This window comes from Pungitius pungitius, chromosome 12 (genome assembly GCF_949316345.1).
Source record: "Pungitius pungitius chromosome 12, fPunPun2.1, whole genome shotgun sequence".
NCBI lineage: Eukaryota > Metazoa > Chordata > Actinopteri > Perciformes > Gasterosteidae > Pungitius > Pungitius pungitius.
The window spans coordinates 16,566,740-16,590,003 of NC_084911.1; the positions used below are offsets into that span (position 1 = coordinate 16,566,740).

Sequence of the window (23,264 nt, forward strand, 5' to 3'; positions counted from 1 at the left end):
TTACAATACCAAAAGTGGTCCTCCACCGCCACAGCTTTTGCAAATAAGCATTATTTCTGTGAAATTACATAGAGATTGGATTTTGAGGTTTTCCTTCGGCATTATAATGTTCCATTAGTCTTTTCCTTATTATCATATAAAGTTTGGACGCCCAACGTGGGGCTCGAACCCACGACCCTGAGATTAAGAGTCTCATGCTCTACCGACTGAGCTAGCCGGGCACTGAAGGGTGTTGCCATAGTAGACGGGCGCAACCTATTCTTGCGGGGACCCACATTTCCATGTGCCGTGAGGTTATTGGTTTACCTGTGTTAGCAGCTAGGGTTAGAAAAAGTTCTCAAAACAATGCTCAAATATTACAATACCAAAAGTGGTCCTGCAAATGAACCGCCACAGCTTTTGCAAATAAGCATTATTTCTGTGAAATTACATAGAGATTGGATTTTGAGGTTTTCCTTCGGCATTATAATGTTCCAGCAGTCTTTTCCTTATTATCATATAAAGTTTGGACGCCCAACGTGGGGCTCGAACCCACGACCCTGAGATTAAGAGTCTCATGCTCTACCGACTGAGCTAGCCGGGCACTGAAGGGTGTTGCCATAGTAGACGGGCGCAACCTATTCTGGCCGTGACCCCCATTTCCATGTGCCGTTAGATTATTGGTTTACCTGTGTTAGCACCTAAGGTTAGAAAAAGTTCTCAAAACAATGCTCAAATATTACAATACCAAAAGTGGTCCTCCACCGCCACAGCTTTTGCAAATAAGCATTATTTCTGTGAAATTACATAGAGATTGGATTTTGAGGTTTTCCTTCGGCATTATAATGTTCCAGCAGTCTTTTCCTTATTATCATATAAAGTTTGGACGCCCAACGTGGGGCTCGAACCCACGACCCTGAGATTAAGAGTCTCATGCTCTACCGACTGAGCTAGCCGGGCACTGAAGGGTGTTGCCATAGTAGACGGGCGCAACCTATTCTGGCCGTGACCCCCATTTCCATGTGCCCTTAGATTATTGGTTTACCTGTGTTAGCACCTAAGGTTAGAAAAAGTTCTCAAAACAATGCTCAAATATTACAATACCAAAAGTGGTCCTCCACCGCCACAGCTTTTGCAAATAAGCATTATTTCTGTGAAATTACATAGAGATTGGATTTTGAGGTTTTCCTTCGGCATTATAATGTTCCATTAGTCTTTTCCTTATTATCATATAAAGTTTGGACGCCCAACGTGGGGCTCGAACCCACGACCCTGAGATTAAGAGTCTCATGCTCTACCGACTGAGCTAGCCGGGCACTGAAGGGTGTTGCCATAGTAGACGGGCGCAACCTATTCTTGCGGGGACCCACATTTCCATGTGCCGTGAGGTTATTGGTTTACCTGTGTTAGCAGCTAGGGTTAGAAAAAGTTCTCAAAACAATGCTCAAATATTACAATACCAAAAGTGGTCCTGCAAATGAACCGCCACAGCTTTTGCAAATAAGCATTATTTCTGTGAAATTACATAGAGATTGGATTTTGAGGTTTTCCTTCGGCATTATAATGTTCCAGCAGTCTTTTCCTTATTATCATATAAAGTTTGGACGCCCAACGTGGGGCTCGAACCCACGACCCTGAGATTAAGAGTCTCATGCTCTACCGACTGAGCTAGCCGGGCACTGAAGGGTGTTGCCATAGTAGACGGGCGCAACCTATTCTTGCGGGGACCCACATTTCCATGTGCCGTGAGGTTATTGGTTTAACTGTGTTAGCACCTAAGGTTAGAAAAAGTTCTCAAAACAATGCTCAAATATTACAATACCAAAAGTGGTCCTCCACCGCCACAGCTTTTGCAAATAAGAATTATTTCTGTGAAATTACATAGAGATTGGATTTTGAGGTTTTCCTTCGGCATTATAATGGCCATTAGTCTTTTACTTATTATCATATAAAGTTTGGACGCCCAACGTGGGGCTCGAACCCACGACCCTGAGATTAAGAGTCTCATGCTCTACCGACTGAGCTAGCCGGGCACTGAAGGGTGTTGCCATAGTAGACGGGCGCAACCTATTCTTGCGGGGACCCTTATTTACATGTGCTGTGAAGGTATTGGTTTACCTGTGTTAGCAGCTAGGGTTACAAAAAGTTCTCAAAACAATGCTCAAATATTACAATACCAAAAGTGGTCCTGCAAATGAACCGCCACAGCTTTTGCAAATAAGCATTATTTCTGTGAAATTACATAGAGATTGGATTTTGAGGTTTTCCTTCGGCATTATAATGTTCCAGCAGTCTTTTCCTTATTATCATATAAAGTTTGGACGCCCAACGTGGGGCTCGAACCCACAACCCTGAGATTAAGAGTCTCATGCTCTACCGACTGAGCTAGCCGGGCACTGAAGGGTATTGCCATAGTAGACGGGCGCAACCTATTCTGGCCGTGACCCTTATTTACATGTGCTGTGAAGGTATTTGTTTAACTGTGTTAGCACCTAAGGTTAGAAAAAGTTCTCAAAACAATGCTCAAATATTACAATACCAAAAGTGGTCCTGCAAATGAACCGCCACAGCTTTTGCAAATAAGCATTATTTCTGTGAAATTACATAGAGATTGGATTTTGAGGTTTTCCTTCGGCATTATAATGTTCCAGCAGTCTTTTCCTTATTATCATATAAAGTTTGGACGCCCAACGTGGGGCTCGAACCCACGACCCTGAGATTAAGAGTCTCATGCTCTACCGACTGAGCTAGCCGGGCACTGAAGGGTGTTGCCATAGTAGACGGGCGCAACCTATTCTGGCCGTGACCCCCATTTCCATGTGCCGTTAGGTTATTGGTTTACCTGTGTTAGCACCTAAGGTTAGAAAAAGTTCTCAAAACAATGCTCAAATATTACAATACCAAAAGTGGTCCTCCACCGCAACAGCTTTTGCAAAAATGCATTATTTCTGTGAAATTACATAGAGATTGGATTTTGAGGTTTTCCTTCGGCATTATAATGTTCCATTAGTCTTTTACTTATTATCATATAAAGTTTGGACGCCCAACGTGGGGCTCGAACCCACGACCCTGAGATTAAGAGTCTCATGCTCTACCGACTGAGCTAGCCGGGCACTGAAGGGTGTTGCCATAGTAGACGGGCGCAACCTATTCTGGCCGTGACCCTTATTTACATGTGCTGTGAAGGTATTTGTTTACCTGTGTTAGCACCTAAGGTTAGAAAAAGTTCTCAAAACAATGCTCAAATATTACAATACCAAAAGTGGTCCTGCAAATGAACCGCCACAGCTTTTGCAAATAAGCATTATTTCTGTGAAATTACATAGAGAATGGATTTTTGAGGTTTTCCTTCAGCATTATAATGTTCCATCAGTCTTTTCCTTATTGTCATATAAAGTTTGGACGCCCAACGTGGGGCTCGAACCCACGACCCTGAGATTAAGAGTCTCATGCTCTACCGACTGAGCTAGCCGGGCACTGAAGGGTGTTGCCATAGTAGACGGGCGCAACCTATTCTGGCCGTGACCCCCATTTCCATGTGCCGTGAGGTTATTGGTTTACCTGTGTTAGCACCTAAGGTTAGAAAAAGTTCTCAAAACAATGCTCAAATATTACAATACCAAAAGTGGTCCTCCACCGCCACAGCTTTTGCAAAAATGCATTATTTCTGTGAAATTACATAGAGATTGGATTTTGAGGTTTTCCTTCGGCATTATAATGTTCCATTAGTCTTTTACTTATTATCATATAAAGTTTGGACGCCCAACGTGGGGCTCGAACCCACGACCCTGAGATTAAGAGTCTCATGCTCTACCGACTGAGCTAGCCGGGCACTGAAGGGTGCTGCCATAGTAGACGGGCGCAACCTATTCTGGCCGTGACCCTTATTTACATGTGCTGTGAAGGTATTTCTTTAACTGTGTTAGCACCTAAGGTTAGAAAAAGTTCTCAAAACAATGCTCAAATATTACAATACCAAAAGAGGTCCTGCAAATGAACCGCCACAGCTTTTGCAAAAATGCATTATTTCTGTGAAATTACATAGAGATTGGATTTTGAGGTTTTCCTTCGGCATTATAATGTTCCATTAGTCTTTTACTTATTATCATATAAAGTTTGGACGCCCAACGTGGGGCTCGAACCCACGACCCTGAGATTAAGAGTCTCATGCTCTACCGACTGAGCTAGCCGGGCACTGAAGGGTGCTGCCATAGTAGACGGGCGCAACCTATTCTGGCCGTGACCCTTATTTACATGTGCTGTGAAGGTATTTCTTTAACTGTGTTAGCACCTAAGGTTAGAAAAAGTTCTCAAAACAATGCTCAAATATTACAATACCAAAAGAGGTCCTGCAAATGAACCGCCACAGCTTTTGCAAAAATGCATTATTTCTGTGAAATTACATAGAGATTGGATTTTGAGGTTTTCCTTCGGCATTATAATGTTCCATTAGTCTTTTACTTATTATCATATAAAGTTTGGACGCCCAACGTGGGGCTCGAACCCACGACCCTGAGATTAAGAGTCTCATGCTCTACCGACTGAGCTAGCCGGGCACTGAAGGGTGTTGCCATAGTAGACGGGCGCAACCTATTCTGGCCGTGACCCCCATTTCCATGTGCCGTTAGGTTATTGGTTTACCTGTGTTAGCACCTAAGGTTAGAAAAAGTTCTCAAAACAATGCTCAAATATTACAATACCAAAAGTGGTCCTCCACCGCCACAGCTTTTGCAAATAAGCATTATTTCTGTGAAATTACATAGAGATTGGATTTTGAGGTTTTCCTTCGGCATTATAATGTTCCATTAGTCTTTTACTTATTATCATATAAAGTTTGGACGCCCAACGTGGGGCTCGAACCCACGACCCTGAGATTAAGAGTCTCATGCTCTACCGACTGAGCTAGCCGGGCACTGAAGGGTGTTGCCATAGTAGACGGGCGCAACCTATTCTTGCGGGGACCCTTATTTACATGTGCTGTGAAGGTATTGGTTTACCTGTGTTAGCAGCTAGGGTTACAAAAAGTTCTCAAAACAATGCTCAAATATTACAATACCAAAAGTGGTCCTGCAAATGAACCGCCACAGCTTTTGCAAATAAGCATTATTTCTGTGAAATTACATAGAGATTGGATTTTGAGGTTTTCCTTCGGCATTATAATGTTCCAGCAGTCTTTTCCTTATTATCATATAAAGTTTGGACGCCCAACGTGGGGTTCGAACCCACGACCCTGAGATTAAGAGTCTCATGCTCTACCGACTGAGCTAGCCGGGCACTGAAGGGTGTTGCCATAGTAGACGGGCGCAACCTATTCTGGCCGTGACCCCCATTTCCATGTGCCGTTAGGTTATTGGTTTACCTGTGTTAGCACCTAAGGTTAGAAAAAGTTCTCAAAACAATGCTCAAATATTACAATACCAAAAGTGGTCCTCCACCGCCACAGCTTTTGCAAATAAGCATTATTTCTGTGAAATTACATAGAGATTGGATTTTGAGGTTTTCCTTCGGCATTATAATGTTCCATTAGTCTTTTACTTATTATCATATAAAGTTTGGACGCCCAACGTGGGGCTCGAACCCACGACCCTGAGATTAAGAGTCTCATGCTCTACCGACTGAGCTAGCCGGGCACTGAAGGGTGTTGCCATAGTAGACGGGCGCAACCTATTCTTGCGGGGACCCTTATTTACATGTGCTGTGAAGGTATTGGTTTACCTGTGTTAGCAGCTAGGGTTACAAAAAGTTCTCAAAACAATGCTCAAATATTACAATACCAAAAGTGGTCCTGCAAATGAACCGCCACAGCTTTTGCAAATAAGCATTATTTCTGTGAAATTACATAGAGATTGGATTTTGAGGTTTTCCTTCGGCATTATAATGTTCCAGCAGTCTTTTCCTTATTATCATATAAAGTTTGGACGCCCAACGTGGGGCTCGAACCCACGACCCTGAGATTAAGAGTCTCATGCTCTACCGACTGAGCTAGCCGGGCACTGAAGGGTGTTGCCATAGTAGACGGGCGCAACCTATTCTGGCCGTGACCCCCATTTCCATGTGCCGTTAGGTTATTGGTTTACCTGTGTTAGCACCTAAGGTTAGAAAAAGTTCTCAAAACAATGCTCAAATATTACAATACCAAAAGTGGTCCTCCACCGCAACAGCTTTTGCAAAAATGCATTATTTCTGTGAAATTACATAGAGATTGGATTTTGAGGTTTTCCTTCGGCATTATAATGTTCCATTAGTCTTTTACTTATTATCATATAAAGTTTGGACGCCCAACGTGGGGCTCGAACCCACGACCCTGAGATTAAGAGTCTCATGCTCTACCGACTGAGCTAGCCGGGCACTGAAGGGTGCTGCCATAGTAGACGGGCGCAACCTATTCTGGCCGTGACCCTTATTTACATGTGCTGTGAAGGTATTTCTTTAACTGTGTTAGCAACTAAGGTTAGAAAAAGTTCTCAAAACAATGCTCAAATATTACAATACCAAAAGTGGTCCTGCAAATGAACCGCCACAACTTTTGCAAATAAGCATTATTTCTGTGAAATTACATAGAGATTGGATTTTGAGGTTTTCCTTCGGCATTATAATGTTCCATCAGTCTTTTCCTTATTATCATATAAAGTTTGGACGCCCAACGTGGGGCTCGAACCCACGACCCTGAGATTAAGAGTCTCATGCTCTACCGACTGAGCTAGCCGGGCACTGAAGGGTGTTGCCATAGTAGACGGGCGCAACCTATTCTGGCCGTGACCCCCATTTCCATGTGCCGTTAGGTTATTGGTTTACCTGTGTTAGCACCTAAGGTTAGAAAAAGTTCTCAAAACAATGCTCAAATATTACAATACCAAAAGTGGTCCTCCACCGCCAGAGCTTTTGCAAAAATGCATTATTTCTGTGAAATTACATAGAGATTGGATTTTGAGGTTTTCCTTCGGCATTATAATGTTCCATTAGTCTTTTACTTATTATCATATAAAGTTTGGACGCCCAACGTGGGGCTCGAACCCACGACCCTGAGATTAAGAGTCTCATGCTCTACCGACTGAGCTAGCCGGGCACTGAAGGGTGTTGCCATAGTAGACGGGCGCAACCTATTCTTGCGGGGACCCTTATTTACATGTGCTGTGAAGGTATTGGTTTACCTGTGTTAGCAGCTAGGGTTACAAAAAGTTCTCAAAACAATGCTCAAATATTACAATACCAAAAGTGGTGCTGCAAATGAACCGCCACAGCTTTTGCAAATAAGCATTATTTCTGTGAAATTACATAGAGATTGGATTTTGAGGTTTTCCTTCGGCATTATAATGTTCCAGCAGTCTTTTCCTTATTATCATATAAAGTTTGGACGCCCAACGTGGGGCTCGAACCCACGACCCTGAGATTAAGAGTCTCATGCTCTACCGACTGAGCTAGCCGGGCACTGAAGGGTGTTGCCATAGTAGACGGGCGCAACCTATTCTGGCCGTGACCCCCATTTCCATGTGCCGTTAGGTTATTGGTTTACCTGTGTTAGCACCTAAGGTTAGAAAAAGTTCTCAAAACAATACTCAAATATTACAATACCAAAAGTGGTCCTCCACCGCAACAGCTTTTGCAAAAATGCATTCTTTCTGTGAAATTACATAGAGATTGGATTTTGAGGTTTTCCTTCGGCATTATAATGTTCCATTAGTCTTTTACTTATTATCATATAAAGTTTGGACGCCCAACGTGGGGCTCGAACCCACGACCCTGAGATTAAGAGTCTCATGCTCTACCGACTGAGCTAGCCGGGCACTGAAGGGTGCTGCCATAGTAGACGGGCGCAACCTATTCTGGCCGTGACCCTTATTTACATGTGCTGTGAAGGTATTTCTTTAACTGTGTTAGCACCTAAGGTTAGAAAAAGTTCTCAAAACAATGCTCAAATATTACAATACCAAAAGTGGTCCTGCAAATGAACCGCCACAGCTTTTGCAAATAAGCATTATTTCTGTGAAATTACATAGAGATTGGATTTTGAGGTTTTCCTTCGGCATTATAATGTTCCATCAGTCTTTTCCTTATTATCATATAAAGTTTGGACGCCCAACGTGGGGCTCGAACCCACGACCCTGAGATTAAGAGTCTCATGCTCTACCGACTGAGCTAGCCGGGCACTGAAGGGTGTTGCCATAGTAGACGGGCGCAACCTATTCTTGCGGGGACCCTTATTTACATGTGCTGTGAAGGTATTGGTTTACCTGTGTTAGCAGCTAGGGTTACAAAAAGTTCTCAAAACAATGCTCAAATATTACAATACCAAAAGTGGTCCTCCACCGCCACAGCTTTTGCAAATAAGCATTATTTCTGTGAAATTACATAGAGATTGGATTTTGAGGTTTTCCTTCGGCATTATAATGTTCCAGCAGTCTTTTCCTTATTATCATATAAAGTTTGGACGCCCAACGTGGGGCTCGAACCCACGACCCTGAGATTAAGAGTCTCATGCTCTACCGACTGAGCTAGCCGGGCACTGAAGGGTATTGCCATAGTAGACGGGCGCAACCTATTCTGGCCGTGACCCTTATTTACATGTGCTGTGAAGGTATTTGTTTAACTGTGTTAGCACCTAAGGTTAGAAAAAGTTCTCAAAACAATGCTCAAATATTACAATACCAAAAGTGGTCCTGCAAATGAACCGCCACAGCTTTTGCAAATAAGCATTATTTCTGTGAAATTACATAGAGATTGGATTTTGAGGTTTTCCTTCGGCATTATAATGTTCCAGCAGTCTTTTCCTTATTATCATATAAAGTTTGGACGCCCAACGTGGGGCTCGAACCCACGACCCTGAGATTAAGAGTCTCATGCTCTACCGACTGAGCTAGCCGGGCACTGAAGGGTGTTGCCATAGTAGACGGGCGCAACCTATTCTGGCCGTGACCCCCATTTCCATGTGCCGTTAGGTTATTGGTTTACCTGTGTTAGCACCTAAGGTTAGAAAAAGTTCTCAAAACAATGCTCAAATATTAAAATACCAAAAGTGGTCCTCCACCGCAACAGCTTTTGCAAAAATGCATTATTTCTGTGAAATTACATAGAGATTGGATTTTGAGGTTTTCCTTCGGCATTATAATGTTCCATTAGTCTTTTACTTATTATCATATGAAGTTTGGACGCCCAACGTGGGGCTCGAACCCACGACCCTGAGATTAAGAGTCTCATGCTCTACCGACTGAGCTAGCCGGGCACTGAAGGGTGCTGCCATAGTAGACGGGCGCAACCTATTCTTGCGGGGACCCTTATTTACATGTGCTGTGAAGGTATTGGTTTACCTGTGTTAGCAGCTAGGGTTACAAAAAGTTCTCAAAACAATGCTCAAATATTACAATACCAAAAGTGGTCCTCCACCGCCACAGCTTTTGCAAATAAGCATTATTTCTGTGAAATTACATAGAGATTGGATTTTGAGGTTTTCCTTCGGCATTATAATGTTCCAGCAGTCTTTTCCTTATTATCATATAAAGTTTGGACGCCCAACGTGGGGCTCGAACCCACGACCCTGAGATTAAGAGTCTCATGCTCTACCGACTGAGCTAGCCGGGCACTGAAGGGTGCTGCCATAGTAGACGGGCGCAACCTATTCTGGCCGTGACCCTTATTTACATGTGCTGTGAAGGTATTTCTTTAACTGTGTTAGCACCTAAGGTTAGAAAAAGTTCTCAAAACAATGCTCAAATATTACAATACCAAAAGAGGTCCTGCAAATGAACCGCCACAGCTTTTGCAAAAATGCATTATTTCTGTGAAATTACATAGAGATTGGATTTTGAGGTTTTCCTTCGGCATTATAATGTTCCATTAGTCTTTTACTTATTATCATATAAAGTTTGGACGCCCAACGTGGGGCTCGAACCCACGACCCTGAGATTAAGAGTCTCATGCTCTACCGACTGAGCTAGCCGGGCACTGAAGGGTGCTGCCATAGTAGACGGGCGCAACCTATTCTGGCCGTGACCCTTATTTACATGTGCTGTGAAGGTATTTCTTTAACTGTGTTAGCACCTAAGGTTAGAAAAAGTTCTCAAAACAATGCTCAAATATTACAATACCAAAAGAGGTCCTGCAAATGAACCGCCACAGCTTTTGCAAAAATGCATTATTTCTGTGAAATTACATAGAGATTGGATTTTGAGGTTTTCCTTCGGCATTATAATGTTCCATTAGTCTTTTACTTATTATCATATAAAGTTTGGACGCCCAACGTGGGGCTCGAACCCACGACCCTGAGATTAAGAGTCTCATGCTCTACCGACTGAGCTAGCCGGGCACTGAAGGGTGTTGCCATAGTAGACGGGCGCAACCTATTCTGGCCGTGACCCCCATTTCCATGTGCCGTTAGGTTATTGGTTTACCTGTGTTAGCACCTAAGGTTAGAAAAAGTTCTCAAAACAATGCTCAAATATTACAATACCAAAAGTGGTCCTCCACCGCCACAGCTTTTGCAAATAAGCATTATTTCTGTGAAATTACATAGAGATTGGATTTTGAGGTTTTCCTTCGGCATTATAATGTTCCATTAGTCTTTTACTTATTATCATATAAAGTTTGGACGCCCAACGTGGGGCTCGAACCCACGACCCTGAGATTAAGAGTCTCATGCTCTACCGACTGAGCTAGCCGGGCACTGAAGGGTGTTGCCATAGTAGACGGGCGCAACCTATTCTTGCGGGGACCCTTATTTACATGTGCTGTGAAGGTATTGGTTTACCTGTGTTAGCAGCTAGGGTTACAAAAAGTTCTCAAAACAATGCTCAAATATTACAATACCAAAAGTGGTCCTGCAAATGAACCGCCACAGCTTTTGCAAATAAGCATTATTTCTGTGAAATTACATAGAGATTGGATTTTGAGGTTTTCCTTCGGCATTATAATGTTCCAGCAGTCTTTTCCTTATTATCATATAAAGTTTGGACGCCCAACGTGGGGTTCGAACCCACGACCCTGAGATTAAGAGTCTCATGCTCTACCGACTGAGCTAGCCGGGCACTGAAGGGTGCTGCCATAGTAGACGGGCGCAACCTATTCTGGCCGTGACCCTTATTTACATGTGCTGTGAAGGTATTTCTTTAACTGTGTTAGCACCTAAGGTTAGAAAAAGTTCTCAAAACAATGCTCAAATATTACAATACCAAAAGAGGTCCTGCAAATGAACCGCCACAGCTTTTGCAAAAATGCATTATTTCTGTGAAATTACATAGAGATTGGATTTTGAGGTTTTCCTTCGGCATTATAATGTTCCATTAGTCTTTTACTTATTATCATATAAAGTTTGGACGCCCAACGTGGGGCTCGAACCCACGACCCTGAGATTAAGAGTCTCATGCTCTACCGACTGAGCTAGCCGGGCACTGAAGGGTGTTGCCATAGTAGACGGGCGCAACCTATTCTGGCCGTGACCCCCATTTCCATGTGCCGTTAGGTTATTGGTTTACCTGTGTTAGCACCTAAGGTTAGAAAAAGTTCTCAAAACAATGCTCAAATATTACAATACCAAAAGTGGTCCTCCACCGCCACAGCTTTTGCAAATAAGCATTATTTCTGTGAAATTACATAGAGATTGGATTTTGAGGTTTTCCTTCGGCATTATAATGTTCCATTAGTCTTTTACTTATTATCATATAAAGTTTGGACGCCCAACGTGGGGCTCGAACCCACGACCCTGAGATTAAGAGTCTCATGCTCTACCGACTGAGCTAGCCGGGCACTGAAGGGTGTTGCCATAGTAGACGGGCGCAACCTATTCTTGCGGGGACCCTTATTTACATGTGCTGTGAAGGTATTGGTTTACCTGTGTTAGCAGCTAGGGTTACAAAAAGTTCTCAAAACAATGCTCAAATATTACAATACCAAAAGTGGTCCTGCAAATGAACCGCCACAGCTTTTGCAAATAAGCATTATTTCTGTGAAATTACATAGAGATTGGATTTTGAGGTTTTCCTTCGGCATTATAATGTTCCAGCAGTCTTTTCCTTATTATCATATAAAGTTTGGACGCCCAACGTGGGGTTCGAACCCACGACCCTGAGATTAAGAGTCTCATGCTCTACCGACTGAGCTAGCCGGGCACTGAAGGGTGTTGCCATAGTAGACGGGCGCAACCTATTCTGGCCGTGACCCCCATTTCCATGTGCCGTTAGGTTATTGGTTTACCTGTGTTAGCACCTAAGGTTAGAAAAAGTTCTCAAAACAATGCTCAAATATTACAATACCAAAAGTGGTCCTCCACCGCCACAGCTTTTGCAAATAAGCATTATTTCTGTGAAATTACATAGAGATTGGATTTTGAGGTTTTCCTTCGGCATTATAATGTTCCATTAGTCTTTTACTTATTATCATATAAAGTTTGGACGCCCAACGTGGGGCTCGAACCCACGACCCTGAGATTAAGAGTCTCATGCTCTACCGACTGAGCTAGCCGGGCACTGAAGGGTGTTGCCATAGTAGACGGGCGCAACCTATTCTTGCGGGGACCCTTATTTACATGTGCTGTGAAGGTATTGGTTTACCTGTGTTAGCAGCTAGGGTTACAAAAAGTTCTCAAAACAATGCTCAAATATTACAATACCAAAAGTGGTCCTGCAAATGAACCGCCACAGCTTTTGCAAATAAGCATTATTTCTGTGAAATTACATAGAGATTGGATTTTGAGGTTTTCCTTCGGCATTATAATGTTCCAGCAGTCTTTTCCTTATTATCATATAAAGTTTGGACGCCCAACGTGGGGCTCGAACCCACGACCCTGAGATTAAGAGTCTCATGCTCTACCGACTGAGCTAGCCGGGCACTGAAGGGTGTTGCCATAGTAGACGGGCGCAACCTATTCTGGCCGTGACCCCCATTTCCATGTGCCGTTAGGTTATTGGTTTACCTGTGTTAGCACCTAAGGTTAGAAAAAGTTCTCAAAACAATGCTCAAATATTACAATACCAAAAGTGGTCCTCCACCGCAACAGCTTTTGCAAAAATGCATTATTTCTGTGAAATTACATAGAGATTGGATTTTGAGGTTTTCCTTCGGCATTATAATGTTCCATTAGTCTTTTACTTATTATCATATAAAGTTTGGACGCCCAACGTGGGGCTCGAACCCACGACCCTGAGATTAAGAGTCTCATGCTCTACCGACTGAGCTAGCCGGGCACTGAAGGGTGCTGCCATAGTAGACGGGCGCAACCTATTCTGGCCGTGACCCTTATTTACATGTGCTGTGAAGGTATTTCTTTAACTGTGTTAGCAACTAAGGTTAGAAAAAGTTCTCAAAACAATGCTCAAATATTACAATACCAAAAGTGGTCCTGCAAATGAACCGCCACAACTTTTGCAAATAAGCATTATTTCTGTGAAATTACATAGAGATTGGATTTTGAGGTTTTCCTTCGGCATTATAATGTTCCATCAGTCTTTTCCTTATTATCATATAAAGTTTGGACGCCCAACGTGGGGCTCGAACCCACGACCCTGAGATTAAGAGTCTCATGCTCTACCGACTGAGCTAGCCGGGCACTGAAGGGTGTTGCCATAGTAGACGGGCGCAACCTATTCTGGCCGTGACCCCCATTTCCATGTGCCGTTAGGTTATTGGTTTACCTGTGTTAGCACCTAAGGTTAGAAAAAGTTCTCAAAACAATGCTCAAATATTACAATACCAAAAGTGGTCCTCCACCGCCAGAGCTTTTGCAAAAATGCATTATTTCTGTGAAATTACATAGAGATTGGATTTTGAGGTTTTCCTTCGGCATTATAATGTTCCATTAGTCTTTTACTTATTATCATATAAAGTTTGGACGCCCAACGTGGGGCTCGAACCCACGACCCTGAGATTAAGAGTCTCATGCTCTACCGACTGAGCTAGCCGGGCACTGAAGGGTGTTGCCATAGTAGACGGGCGCAACCTATTCTTGCGGGGACCCTTATTTACATGTGCTGTGAAGGTATTGGTTTACCTGTGTTAGCAGCTAGGGTTACAAAAAGTTCTCAAAACAATGCTCAAATATTACAATACCAAAAGTGGTGCTGCAAATGAACCGCCACAGCTTTTGCAAATAAGCATTATTTCTGTGAAATTACATAGAGATTGGATTTTGAGGTTTTCCTTCGGCATTATAATGTTCCAGCAGTCTTTTCCTTATTATCATATAAAGTTTGGACGCCCAACGTGGGGCTCGAACCCACGACCCTGAGATTAAGAGTCTCATGCTCTACCGACTGAGCTAGCCGGGCACTGAAGGGTGTTGCCATAGTAGACGGGCGCAACCTATTCTGGCCGTGACCCCCATTTCCATGTGCCGTTAGGTTATTGGTTTACCTGTGTTAGCACCTAAGGTTAGAAAAAGTTCTCAAAACAATACTCAAATATTACAATACCAAAAGTGGTCCTCCACCGCAACAGCTTTTGCAAAAATGCATTCTTTCTGTGAAATTACATAGAGATTGGATTTTGAGGTTTTCCTTCGGCATTATAATGTTCCATTAGTCTTTTACTTATTATCATATAAAGTTTGGACGCCCAACGTGGGGCTCGAACCCACGACCCTGAGATTAAGAGTCTCATGCTCTACCGACTGAGCTAGCCGGGCACTGAAGGGTGCTGCCATAGTAGACGGGCGCAACCTATTCTGGCCGTGACCCTTATTTACATGTGCTGTGAAGGTATTTCTTTAACTGTGTTAGCACCTAAGGTTAGAAAAAGTTCTCAAAACAATGCTCAAATATTACAATACCAAAAGTGGTCCTGCAAATGAACCGCCACAGCTTTTGCAAATAAGCATTATTTCTGTGAAATTACATAGAGATTGGATTTTGAGGTTTTCCTTCGGCATTATAATGTTCCATCAGTCTTTTCCTTATTATCATATAAAGTTTGGACGCCCAACGTGGGGCTCGAACCCACGACCCTGAGATTAAGAGTCTCATGCTCTACCGACTGAGCTAGCCGGGCACTGAAGGGTGTTGCCATAGTAGACGGGCGCAACCTATTCTTGCGGGGACCCTTATTTACATGTGCTGTGAAGGTATTGGTTTACCTGTGTTAGCAGCTAGGGTTACAAAAAGTTCTCAAAACAATGCTCAAATATTACAATACCAAAAGTGGTCCTCCACCGCCACAGCTTTTGCAAATAAGCATTATTTCTGTGAAATTACATAGAGATTGGATTTTGAGGTTTTCCTTCGGCATTATAATGTTCCAGCAGTCTTTTCCTTATTATCATATAAAGTTTGGACGCCCAACGTGGGGCTCGAACCCACGACCCTGAGATTAAGAGTCTCATGCTCTACCGACTGAGCTAGCCGGGCACTGAAGGGTATTGCCATAGTAGACGGGCGCAACCTATTCTGGCCGTGACCCTTATTTACATGTGCTGTGAAGGTATTTGTTTAACTGTGTTAGCACCTAAGGTTAGAAAAAGTTCTCAAAACAATGCTCAAATATTACAATACCAAAAGTGGTCCTGCAAATGAACCGCCACAGCTTTTGCAAATAAGCATTATTTCTGTGAAATTACATAGAGATTGGATTTTGAGGTTTTCCTTCGGCATTATAATGTTCCAGCAGTCTTTTCCTTATTATCATATAAAGTTTGGACGCCCAACGTGGGGCTCGAACCCACGACCCTGAGATTAAGAGTCTCATGCTCTACCGACTGAGCTAGCCGGGCACTGAAGGGTGTTGCCATAGTAGACGGGCGCAACCTATTCTGGCCGTGACCCCCATTTCCATGTGCCGTTAGGTTATTGGTTTACCTGTGTTAGCACCTAAGGTTAGAAAAAGTTCTCAAAACAATGCTCAAATATTAAAATACCAAAAGTGGTCCTCCACCGCAACAGCTTTTGCAAAAATGCATTATTTCTGTGAAATTACATAGAGATTGGATTTTGAGGTTTTCCTTCGGCATTATAATGTTCCATTAGTCTTTTACTTATTATCATATAAAGTTTGGACGCCCAACGTGGGGCTCGAACCCACGACCCTGAGATTAAGAGTCTCATGCTCTACCGACTGAGCTAGCCGGGCACTGAAGGGTGCTGCCATAGTAGACGGGCGCAACCTATTCTTGCGGGGACCCTTATTTACATGTGCTGTGAAGGTATTGGTTTACCTGTGTTAGCAGCTAGGGTTACAAAAAGTTCTCAAAACAATGCTCAAATATTACAATACCAAAAGTGGTCCTCCACCGCCACAGCTTTTGCAAATAAGCATTATTTCTGTGAAATTACATAGAGATTGGATTTTGAGGTTTTCCTTCGGCATTATAATGTTCCAGCAGTCTTTTCCTTATTATCATATAAAGTTTGGACGCCCAACGTGGGGCTCGAACCCACGACCCTGAGATTAAGAGTCTCATGCTCTACCGACTGAGCTAGCCGGGCACTGAAGGGTATTGCCATAGTAGACGGGCGCAACCTATTCTGGCCGTGACCCTTATTTACATGTGCTGTGAAGGTATTTGTTTAACTGTGTTAGCACCTAAGGTTAGAAAAAGTTCTCAAAACAATGCTCAAATATTACAATACCAAAAGTGGTCCTGCAAATGAACCGCCACAGCTTTTGCAAATAAGCATTATTTCTGTGAAATTACATAGAGATTGGATTTTGAGGTTTTCCTTCGGCATTATAATGTTCCAGCAGTCTTTTCCTTATTATCATATAAAGTTTGGACGCCCAACGTGGGGCTCGAACCCACGACCCTGAGATTAAGAGTCTCATGCTCTACCGACTGAGCTAGCCGGGCACTGAAGGGTGTTGCCATAGTAGACGGGCGCAACCTATTCTGGCCGTGACCCCCATTTCCATGTGCCGTTAGGTTATTGGTTTACCTGTGTTAGCACCTAAGGTTAGAAAAAGTTCTCAAAACAATGCTCAAATATTAAAATACCAAAAGTGGTCCTCCACCGCAACAGCTTTTGCAAAAATGCATTATTTCTGTGAAATTACATAGAGATTGGATTTTGAGGTTTTCCTTCGGCATTATAATGTTCCATTAGTCTTTTACTTATTATCATATAAAGTTTGGACGCCCAACGTGGGGCTCGAACCCACGACCCTGAGATTAAGAGTCTCATGCTCTACCGACTGAGCTAGCCGGGCACTGAAGGGTGCTGCCATAGTAGACGGGCGCAACCTATTCTGGCCGTGACCCTTATTTACATGTGCTGTGAAGGTATTTCTTTAACTGTGTTAGCAACTAAGGTTAGAAAAAGTTCTCAAAACAATGCTCAAATATTACAATACCAAAAGTGGTCCTGCAAATGAACCGCCACAACTTTTGCAAATAAGCATTATTTCTGTGAAATTACATAGAGATTGGATTTTGAGGTTTTCCTTCGGCATTATAATGTTCCATCAGTCTTTTCCTTATTATCATATAAAGTTTGGACGCCCAACGTGGGGCTCGAACCCACGACCCTGAGATTAAGAGTCTCATGCTCTACCGACTGAGCTAGCCGGGCACTGAAGTGTGTTGCCATAGTAGACGGGCGCAACCTATTCTGGCCGTGACCCCCATTTCCATGTGCCGTTAGGTTATTGGTTTACCTGTGTTAGCACCTAAGGTTAGAAAAAGTTCTCAAAACAATGCTCAAATATTACAATACCAAAAGTGGTCCTCCACCGCCAGAGCTTTTGCAAAAATGCATTATTTCTGTGAAATTACATAGAGATTGGATTTTGAGGTTTTCCTTCGGCATTATAATGTTCCATTAGTCTTTTACTTATTATCATATAAAGTTTGGACGCCCAACGTGGGGCTCGAACCCACGACCCTGAGATTAAGAGTCTCATGCTCTACCGACTGAGCTAGCCGGGCACTGAAGGGTGTTGCCATAGTAGACGGGCGCAACCTATTCTTGCGGGGACCCTTATTTACATGTGCTGTGAAGGTATTGGTTTACCTGTGTTAGCAGCTAGGGTTACAAAAAGTTCTCAAAACAATGCTCAAATATTACAATACCAAAAGTGGTGCTGCAAATGAACCGCCACAGCTTTTGCAAATAAGCATTATTTCTGTGAAATTACATAGAGATTGGATTTTGAGGTTTTCCTTCGGCATTATAATGTTCCATCAGTCTTTTCCTTATTATCATATAAAGTTTGGACGCCCAACGTGGGGCTCGAACCCACGACCCTGAGATTAAGAGTCTCATGCTCTACCGACTGAGCTAGCCGGGCACTGAAGGGTGTTGCCATAGTAGACGGGCGCAACCTATTCTGGCCGTGACCCCCATTTCCATGTGCCGTTAGGTTATTGGTTTACCTGTGTTAGCACCTAAGGTTAGAAAAAGTTCTCAAAACAATGCTCAAATATTACAATACCAAAAGTGGTCCTCCACCGCAACAGCTTTTGCAAAAATGCATTATTTCTGTGAAATTACATAGAGATTGGATTTTGAGGTTTTCCTTCGGCATTATAATGTTCCATTAGTCTTTTACTTATTATCATATAAAGTTTGGACGCCCAACGTGGGGCTCGAACCCACGACCCTGAGATTAAGAGTCTCATGCTCTACCGACTGAGCTAGCCGGGCACTGAAGGGTGCTGCCATAGTAGACGGGCGCAACCTATTCTGGCCGTGACCCTTATTTACATGTGCTGTGAAGGTATTTCTTTAACTGTGTTAGCACCTAAGGTTAGAAAAAGTTCTCAAAACAATGCTCAAATATTACAATACCAAAAGTGGTCCTGCAAATGAACCGCCACAGCTTTTGCAAATAAGCATTATTTCTGTGAAATTACATAGAGATTGGATTTTGAGGTTTTCCTTCGGCATTATAATGTTCCATCAGTCTTTTCCTTATTATCATATAAAGTTTGGACGCCCAACGTGGGGTTCGAACCCACGACCCTGAGATTAAGAGTCTCATGCTCTACCGACTGAGCTAGCCGGGCACTGAAGGGTGTTGCCATAGTAGACGGGCGCAACCTATTCTGGCCGTGACCCCCATTTCCATGTGCCGTTAGGTTATTGGTTTACCTGTGTTAGCACCTAAGGTTAGAAAAAGTTCTCAAAACAATGCTCAAATATTACAATACCAAAAGTGGTCCTCCACCGCAACAGCTTTTGCAAAAATGCATTATTTCTGTGAAATTACATAGAGATTGGATTTTGAGGTTTTCCTTCGGCATTATAATGTTCCATTAGTCTTTTACTTATTATCATATAAAGTTTGGACGCCCAACGTGGGGCTCGAACCCACGACCCTGAGATTAAGAGTCTCATGCTCTACCGACTGAGCTAGCCGGGCACTGAAGGGTGCTGCCATAGTAGACGGGCGCAACCTATTCTGGCCGTGACCCTTATTTACATGTGCTGTGAAGGTATTTCTTTAACTGTGTTAGCAACTAAGGTTAGAAAAAGTTCTCAAAACAATGCTCAAATATTACAATACCAAAAGTGGTCCTGCAAATGAACCGCCACAACTTTTGCAAATAAGCATTATTTCTGTGAAATTACATAGAGATTGGATTTTGAGGTTTTCCTTCGGCATTATAATGTTCCATCAGTCTTTTCCTTATTATCATATAAAGTTTGGACGCCCAACGTGGGGCTCGAACCCACGACCCTGAGATTAAGAGTCTCATGCTCTACCGACTGAGCTAGCCGGGCACTGAAGGGTGTTGCCATAGTAGACGGGCGCAACCTATTCTGGCCGTGACCCCCATTTCCATGTGCCGTTAGGTTATTGGTTTACCTGTGTTAGCACCTAAGGTTAGAAAAAGTTCTCAAAACAATGCTCAAATATTACAATACCAAAAGTGGTCCTCCACCGCCAGAGCTTTTGCAAAAATGCATTATTTCTGTGAAATTACATAGAGATTGGATTTTGAGGTTTTCCTTCGGCATTATAATGTTCCATTAGTCTTTTACTTATTATCATATAAAGTTTGGACGCCCAACTTGGGGCTCGAACCCACGACCCTGAGATTAAGAGTCTCATGCTCTACCGACTGAGCTAGCCGGGCACTGAAGGGTGTTGCCATAGTAGACGGGCGCAACCTATTCTTGCGGGGACCCTTATTTACATGTGCTGTGAAGGTATTGGTATACCTGTGTTAGCAGCTAGGGTTACAAAAAGTTCTCAAAACAATGCTCAAATATTACAATACCAAAAGTGGTGCTGCAAATGAACCGCCACAGCTTTTGCAAATAAGCATTATTTCTGTGAAATTACATAGAGATTGGATTTTGAGGTTTTCCTTCGGCATTATAATGTTCCAGCAGTCTTTTCCTTATTATCATATAAAGTTTGGACGCCCAACGTGGGGCTCGAACCCACGACCCTGAGATTAAGAGTCTCATGCTCTACCGACTGAGCTAGCCGGGCACTGAAGGGTGTTGCCATAGTAGACGGGCGCAACCTATTCTGGCCGTGACCCCCATTTCCATGTGCCGTTAGGTTATTGGTTTACCTGTGTTAGCACCTAAGGTTAGAAAAAGTTCTCAAAACAATGCTCAAATATTACAATACCAAAAGTGGTCCTGCAAATGAACCGCCACAGCTTTTGCAAATAAGCATTATTTCTGTGAAATTACATAGAGATTGGATTTTGAGGTTTTCCTTCGGCATTATAATGTTCCATCAGTCTTTTCCTTATTATCATATAAAGTTTGGACGCCCAACGTGGGGCTCGAACCCACGACCCTGAGATTAAGAGTCTCATGCTCTACCGACTGAGCTAGCCGGGCACTGAAGGGTGTTGCCATAGTAGACGGGCGCAACCTATTCTGGCCGTGACCCCCATTTCCATGTGCCGTTAGGTTATTGGTTTACCTGTGTTAGCACCTAAGGTTAGAAAAAGTTCTCAAAACAATGCTCAAATATTACAATACCAAAAGTGGTCCTCCACCGCCAGAGCTTTTGCAAAAATGCATTATTTCTGTGAAATTACATAGAGATTGGATTTTGAGGTTTTCCTTCGGCATTATAATGTTCCATTAGTCTTTTACTTATTATCATATAAAGTTTGGACGCCCAACGTGGGGCTCGAACCCACGACCCTGAGATTAAGAGTCTCATGCTCTACCGACTGAGCTAGCCGGGCACTGAAGGGTGCTGCCATAGTAGACGGGCGCAACCTATTCTGGCCGTGACCCTTATTTACATGTGCTGTGAAGGTATTTCTTTAACTGTGTTAGCAACTAAGGTTAGAAAAAGTTCTCAAAACAATGCTCAAATATTACAATACCAAAAGTGGTCCTGCAAATGAACCGCCACAACTTTTGCAAATAAGCATTATTTCTGTGAAATTACATAGAGATTGGATTTTGAGGTTTTCCTTCGGCATTATAATGTTCCATCAGTCTTTTCCTTATTATCATATAAAGTTTGGACGCCCAACGTGGGGCTCGAACCCACGACCCTGAGATTAAGAGTCTCATGCTCTACCGACTGAGCTAGCCGGGCACTGAAGGGTGTTGCCATAGTAGACGGGCGCAACCTATTCTGGCCGTGACCCCCATTTCCATGTGCCGTTAGGTTATTGGTTTACCTGTGTTAGCACCTAAGGTTAGAAAAAGTTCTCAAAACAATGCTCAAATATTACAATACCAAAAGTGGTCCTCCACCGCCAGAGCTTTTGCAAAAATGCATTATTTCTGTGAAATTACATAGAGATTGGATTTTGAGGTTTTCCTTCGGCATTATAATGTTCCATTAGTCTTTTACTTATTATCATATAAAGTTTGGACGCCCAACGTGGGGCTCGAACCCACGACCCTGAGATTAAGAGTCTCATGCTCTACCGACTGAGCTAGCCGGGCACTGAAGGGTGTTGCCATAGTAGACGGGCGCAACCTATTCTTGCGGGGACCCTTATTTACATGTGCTGTGAAGGTATTGGTTTACCTGTGTTAGCAGCTAGGGTTACAAAAAGTTCTCAAAACAATGCTCAAATATTACAATACCAAAAGTGGTCCTCCACCGCCAGAGCTTTTGCAAAAATGCATTATTTCTGTGAAATTACATAGAGATTGGATTTTGAGGTTTTCCTTCGGCATTATAATGTTCCATTAGTCTTTTACTTATTATCATATAAAGTTTGGACGCCCAACGTGGGGCTCGAACCCACGACCCTGAGATTAAGAGTCTCATGCTCTACCGACTGAGCTAGCCGGGCACTGAAGGGTGTTGCCATAGTAGACGGGCGCAACCTATTCTTGCGGGGACCCTTATTTACATGTGCTGTGAAGGTATTGGTTTACCTGTGTTAGCAGCTAGGGTTACAAAAAGTTCTCAAAACAATGCTCAAATATTACAATACCAAAAGTGGTGCTGCAAATGAACCGCCACAGCTTTTGCAAATAAGCATTATTTCTGTGAAATTACATAGAGATTGGATTTTGAGGTTTTCCTTCGGCATTATAATGTTCCATCAGTCTTTTCCTTATTATCATATAAAGTTTGGACGCCCAACGTGGGGCTCGAACCCACGACCCTGAGATTAAGAGTCTCATGCTCTACCGACTGAGCTAGCCGGGCACTGAAGGGTGTTGCCATAGTAGACGGGCGCAACCTATTCTGGCCGTGACCCCCATTTCCATGTGCCGTTAGGTTATTGGTTTACCTGTGTTAGCACCTAAGGTTAGAAAAAGTTCTCAAAACAATGCTCAAATATTACAATACCAAAAGTGGTCCTCCACCGCAACAGCTTTTGCAAAAATGCATTATTTCTGTGAAATTACATAGAGATTGGATTTTGAGGTTTTCCTTCGGCATTATAATGTTCCATTAGTCTTTTACTTATTATCATATAAAGTTTGGACGCCCAACGTGGGGCTCGAACCCACGACCCTGAGATTAAGAGTCTCATGCTCTACCGACTGAGCTAGCCGGGCACTGAAGGGTGCTGCCATAGTAGACGGGCGCAACCTATTCTGGCCGTGACCCTTATTTACATGTGCTGTGAAGGTATTTCTTTAACTGTGTTAGCACCTAAGGTTAGAAAAAGTTCTCAAAACAATGCTCAAATATTACAATACCAAAAGTGGTCCTGCAAATGAACCGCCACAGCTTTTGCAAATAAGCATTATTTCTGTGAAATTACATAGAGATTGGATTTTGAGGTTTTCCTTCGGCATTATAATGTTCCATCAGTCTTTTCCTTATTATCATATAAAGTTTGGACGCCCAACGTGGGGTTCGAACCCACGACCCTGAGATTAAGAGTCTCATGCTCTACCGACTGAGCTAGCCGGGCACTGAAGGGTGTTGCCATAGTAGACGGGCGCAACCTATTCTGGCCGTGACCCCCATTTCCA

The 23,264-nt window shown here is 43.1% G+C and overlaps 1 protein-coding gene and 63 non-coding genes across 64 annotated transcripts in view; all 64 read right to left on the reverse strand.

The window, feature by feature from the left end:
• The window catches only part of slc16a3a (solute carrier family 16 member 3a), a 242,377-nt gene that overhangs the window by 194,586 nt on the left and 24,527 nt on the right, over positions 1 to 23,264 (reverse strand). The window lies entirely within an intron of this gene.
• trnak-cuu (transfer RNA lysine (anticodon CUU)) lies at positions 149 to 221 on the reverse strand. Its single transcript has one exon. It is a non-coding gene; the product is annotated as a tRNA-Lys (tRNA).
• On the reverse strand, positions 511 to 583 carry trnak-cuu (transfer RNA lysine (anticodon CUU)). Its single transcript has one exon. It is a non-coding gene; the product is annotated as a tRNA-Lys (tRNA).
• trnak-cuu (transfer RNA lysine (anticodon CUU)) lies at positions 867 to 939 on the reverse strand. Its single transcript has one exon. It is a non-coding gene; the product is annotated as a tRNA-Lys (tRNA).
• Positions 1,223 to 1,295, reverse strand: trnak-cuu (transfer RNA lysine (anticodon CUU)). The gene has a single exon. It is a non-coding gene; the product is annotated as a tRNA-Lys (tRNA).
• On the reverse strand, positions 1,585 to 1,657 carry trnak-cuu (transfer RNA lysine (anticodon CUU)). The gene has a single exon. It is a non-coding gene; the product is annotated as a tRNA-Lys (tRNA).
• On the reverse strand, positions 1,940 to 2,012 carry trnak-cuu (transfer RNA lysine (anticodon CUU)). Its single transcript has one exon. It is a non-coding gene; the product is annotated as a tRNA-Lys (tRNA).
• On the reverse strand, positions 2,664 to 2,736 carry trnak-cuu (transfer RNA lysine (anticodon CUU)). Its single transcript has one exon. It is a non-coding gene; the product is annotated as a tRNA-Lys (tRNA).
• On the reverse strand, positions 3,020 to 3,092 carry trnak-cuu (transfer RNA lysine (anticodon CUU)). The gene has a single exon. It is a non-coding gene; the product is annotated as a tRNA-Lys (tRNA).
• Positions 3,383 to 3,455, reverse strand: trnak-cuu (transfer RNA lysine (anticodon CUU)). The gene has a single exon. It is a non-coding gene; the product is annotated as a tRNA-Lys (tRNA).
• trnak-cuu (transfer RNA lysine (anticodon CUU)) lies at positions 3,739 to 3,811 on the reverse strand. Its single transcript has one exon. It is a non-coding gene; the product is annotated as a tRNA-Lys (tRNA).
• On the reverse strand, positions 4,101 to 4,173 carry trnak-cuu (transfer RNA lysine (anticodon CUU)). Its single transcript has one exon. It is a non-coding gene; the product is annotated as a tRNA-Lys (tRNA).
• Positions 4,463 to 4,535, reverse strand: trnak-cuu (transfer RNA lysine (anticodon CUU)). The gene has a single exon. It is a non-coding gene; the product is annotated as a tRNA-Lys (tRNA).
• On the reverse strand, positions 4,819 to 4,891 carry trnak-cuu (transfer RNA lysine (anticodon CUU)). Its single transcript has one exon. It is a non-coding gene; the product is annotated as a tRNA-Lys (tRNA).
• On the reverse strand, positions 5,181 to 5,253 carry trnak-cuu (transfer RNA lysine (anticodon CUU)). Its single transcript has one exon. It is a non-coding gene; the product is annotated as a tRNA-Lys (tRNA).
• On the reverse strand, positions 5,537 to 5,609 carry trnak-cuu (transfer RNA lysine (anticodon CUU)). Its single transcript has one exon. It is a non-coding gene; the product is annotated as a tRNA-Lys (tRNA).
• On the reverse strand, positions 5,899 to 5,971 carry trnak-cuu (transfer RNA lysine (anticodon CUU)). The gene has a single exon. It is a non-coding gene; the product is annotated as a tRNA-Lys (tRNA).
• On the reverse strand, positions 6,255 to 6,327 carry trnak-cuu (transfer RNA lysine (anticodon CUU)). The gene has a single exon. It is a non-coding gene; the product is annotated as a tRNA-Lys (tRNA).
• trnak-cuu (transfer RNA lysine (anticodon CUU)) lies at positions 6,617 to 6,689 on the reverse strand. Its single transcript has one exon. It is a non-coding gene; the product is annotated as a tRNA-Lys (tRNA).
• trnak-cuu (transfer RNA lysine (anticodon CUU)) lies at positions 6,973 to 7,045 on the reverse strand. Its single transcript has one exon. It is a non-coding gene; the product is annotated as a tRNA-Lys (tRNA).
• On the reverse strand, positions 7,335 to 7,407 carry trnak-cuu (transfer RNA lysine (anticodon CUU)). The gene has a single exon. It is a non-coding gene; the product is annotated as a tRNA-Lys (tRNA).
• Positions 7,691 to 7,763, reverse strand: trnak-cuu (transfer RNA lysine (anticodon CUU)). The gene has a single exon. It is a non-coding gene; the product is annotated as a tRNA-Lys (tRNA).
• trnak-cuu (transfer RNA lysine (anticodon CUU)) lies at positions 8,053 to 8,125 on the reverse strand. Its single transcript has one exon. It is a non-coding gene; the product is annotated as a tRNA-Lys (tRNA).
• Positions 8,409 to 8,481, reverse strand: trnak-cuu (transfer RNA lysine (anticodon CUU)). The gene has a single exon. It is a non-coding gene; the product is annotated as a tRNA-Lys (tRNA).
• trnak-cuu (transfer RNA lysine (anticodon CUU)) lies at positions 8,771 to 8,843 on the reverse strand. The gene has a single exon. It is a non-coding gene; the product is annotated as a tRNA-Lys (tRNA).
• On the reverse strand, positions 9,127 to 9,199 carry trnak-cuu (transfer RNA lysine (anticodon CUU)). The gene has a single exon. It is a non-coding gene; the product is annotated as a tRNA-Lys (tRNA).
• On the reverse strand, positions 9,483 to 9,555 carry trnak-cuu (transfer RNA lysine (anticodon CUU)). Its single transcript has one exon. It is a non-coding gene; the product is annotated as a tRNA-Lys (tRNA).
• On the reverse strand, positions 9,845 to 9,917 carry trnak-cuu (transfer RNA lysine (anticodon CUU)). Its single transcript has one exon. It is a non-coding gene; the product is annotated as a tRNA-Lys (tRNA).
• Positions 10,207 to 10,279, reverse strand: trnak-cuu (transfer RNA lysine (anticodon CUU)). Its single transcript has one exon. It is a non-coding gene; the product is annotated as a tRNA-Lys (tRNA).
• On the reverse strand, positions 10,563 to 10,635 carry trnak-cuu (transfer RNA lysine (anticodon CUU)). Its single transcript has one exon. It is a non-coding gene; the product is annotated as a tRNA-Lys (tRNA).
• Positions 10,925 to 10,997, reverse strand: trnak-cuu (transfer RNA lysine (anticodon CUU)). The gene has a single exon. It is a non-coding gene; the product is annotated as a tRNA-Lys (tRNA).
• On the reverse strand, positions 11,287 to 11,359 carry trnak-cuu (transfer RNA lysine (anticodon CUU)). The gene has a single exon. It is a non-coding gene; the product is annotated as a tRNA-Lys (tRNA).
• trnak-cuu (transfer RNA lysine (anticodon CUU)) lies at positions 11,643 to 11,715 on the reverse strand. The gene has a single exon. It is a non-coding gene; the product is annotated as a tRNA-Lys (tRNA).
• trnak-cuu (transfer RNA lysine (anticodon CUU)) lies at positions 12,005 to 12,077 on the reverse strand. Its single transcript has one exon. It is a non-coding gene; the product is annotated as a tRNA-Lys (tRNA).
• On the reverse strand, positions 12,361 to 12,433 carry trnak-cuu (transfer RNA lysine (anticodon CUU)). Its single transcript has one exon. It is a non-coding gene; the product is annotated as a tRNA-Lys (tRNA).
• Positions 12,723 to 12,795, reverse strand: trnak-cuu (transfer RNA lysine (anticodon CUU)). The gene has a single exon. It is a non-coding gene; the product is annotated as a tRNA-Lys (tRNA).
• Positions 13,079 to 13,151, reverse strand: trnak-cuu (transfer RNA lysine (anticodon CUU)). The gene has a single exon. It is a non-coding gene; the product is annotated as a tRNA-Lys (tRNA).
• On the reverse strand, positions 13,441 to 13,513 carry trnak-cuu (transfer RNA lysine (anticodon CUU)). The gene has a single exon. It is a non-coding gene; the product is annotated as a tRNA-Lys (tRNA).
• On the reverse strand, positions 13,797 to 13,869 carry trnak-cuu (transfer RNA lysine (anticodon CUU)). Its single transcript has one exon. It is a non-coding gene; the product is annotated as a tRNA-Lys (tRNA).
• trnak-cuu (transfer RNA lysine (anticodon CUU)) lies at positions 14,159 to 14,231 on the reverse strand. Its single transcript has one exon. It is a non-coding gene; the product is annotated as a tRNA-Lys (tRNA).
• trnak-cuu (transfer RNA lysine (anticodon CUU)) lies at positions 14,515 to 14,587 on the reverse strand. The gene has a single exon. It is a non-coding gene; the product is annotated as a tRNA-Lys (tRNA).
• Positions 14,877 to 14,949, reverse strand: trnak-cuu (transfer RNA lysine (anticodon CUU)). The gene has a single exon. It is a non-coding gene; the product is annotated as a tRNA-Lys (tRNA).
• trnak-cuu (transfer RNA lysine (anticodon CUU)) lies at positions 15,233 to 15,305 on the reverse strand. The gene has a single exon. It is a non-coding gene; the product is annotated as a tRNA-Lys (tRNA).
• Positions 15,595 to 15,667, reverse strand: trnak-cuu (transfer RNA lysine (anticodon CUU)). The gene has a single exon. It is a non-coding gene; the product is annotated as a tRNA-Lys (tRNA).
• trnak-cuu (transfer RNA lysine (anticodon CUU)) lies at positions 15,951 to 16,023 on the reverse strand. The gene has a single exon. It is a non-coding gene; the product is annotated as a tRNA-Lys (tRNA).
• Positions 16,307 to 16,379, reverse strand: trnak-cuu (transfer RNA lysine (anticodon CUU)). Its single transcript has one exon. It is a non-coding gene; the product is annotated as a tRNA-Lys (tRNA).
• On the reverse strand, positions 16,669 to 16,741 carry trnak-cuu (transfer RNA lysine (anticodon CUU)). Its single transcript has one exon. It is a non-coding gene; the product is annotated as a tRNA-Lys (tRNA).
• On the reverse strand, positions 17,025 to 17,097 carry trnak-cuu (transfer RNA lysine (anticodon CUU)). The gene has a single exon. It is a non-coding gene; the product is annotated as a tRNA-Lys (tRNA).
• Positions 17,387 to 17,459, reverse strand: trnak-cuu (transfer RNA lysine (anticodon CUU)). The gene has a single exon. It is a non-coding gene; the product is annotated as a tRNA-Lys (tRNA).
• trnak-cuu (transfer RNA lysine (anticodon CUU)) lies at positions 17,743 to 17,815 on the reverse strand. The gene has a single exon. It is a non-coding gene; the product is annotated as a tRNA-Lys (tRNA).
• trnak-cuu (transfer RNA lysine (anticodon CUU)) lies at positions 18,105 to 18,177 on the reverse strand. Its single transcript has one exon. It is a non-coding gene; the product is annotated as a tRNA-Lys (tRNA).
• trnak-cuu (transfer RNA lysine (anticodon CUU)) lies at positions 18,461 to 18,533 on the reverse strand. Its single transcript has one exon. It is a non-coding gene; the product is annotated as a tRNA-Lys (tRNA).
• trnak-cuu (transfer RNA lysine (anticodon CUU)) lies at positions 18,823 to 18,895 on the reverse strand. The gene has a single exon. It is a non-coding gene; the product is annotated as a tRNA-Lys (tRNA).
• On the reverse strand, positions 19,179 to 19,251 carry trnak-cuu (transfer RNA lysine (anticodon CUU)). Its single transcript has one exon. It is a non-coding gene; the product is annotated as a tRNA-Lys (tRNA).
• Positions 19,541 to 19,613, reverse strand: trnak-cuu (transfer RNA lysine (anticodon CUU)). The gene has a single exon. It is a non-coding gene; the product is annotated as a tRNA-Lys (tRNA).
• On the reverse strand, positions 20,259 to 20,331 carry trnak-cuu (transfer RNA lysine (anticodon CUU)). The gene has a single exon. It is a non-coding gene; the product is annotated as a tRNA-Lys (tRNA).
• On the reverse strand, positions 20,621 to 20,693 carry trnak-cuu (transfer RNA lysine (anticodon CUU)). Its single transcript has one exon. It is a non-coding gene; the product is annotated as a tRNA-Lys (tRNA).
• Positions 20,977 to 21,049, reverse strand: trnak-cuu (transfer RNA lysine (anticodon CUU)). The gene has a single exon. It is a non-coding gene; the product is annotated as a tRNA-Lys (tRNA).
• Positions 21,339 to 21,411, reverse strand: trnak-cuu (transfer RNA lysine (anticodon CUU)). Its single transcript has one exon. It is a non-coding gene; the product is annotated as a tRNA-Lys (tRNA).
• trnak-cuu (transfer RNA lysine (anticodon CUU)) lies at positions 21,695 to 21,767 on the reverse strand. The gene has a single exon. It is a non-coding gene; the product is annotated as a tRNA-Lys (tRNA).
• Positions 22,051 to 22,123, reverse strand: trnak-cuu (transfer RNA lysine (anticodon CUU)). The gene has a single exon. It is a non-coding gene; the product is annotated as a tRNA-Lys (tRNA).
• On the reverse strand, positions 22,413 to 22,485 carry trnak-cuu (transfer RNA lysine (anticodon CUU)). Its single transcript has one exon. It is a non-coding gene; the product is annotated as a tRNA-Lys (tRNA).
• On the reverse strand, positions 22,769 to 22,841 carry trnak-cuu (transfer RNA lysine (anticodon CUU)). Its single transcript has one exon. It is a non-coding gene; the product is annotated as a tRNA-Lys (tRNA).
• trnak-cuu (transfer RNA lysine (anticodon CUU)) lies at positions 23,131 to 23,203 on the reverse strand. Its single transcript has one exon. It is a non-coding gene; the product is annotated as a tRNA-Lys (tRNA).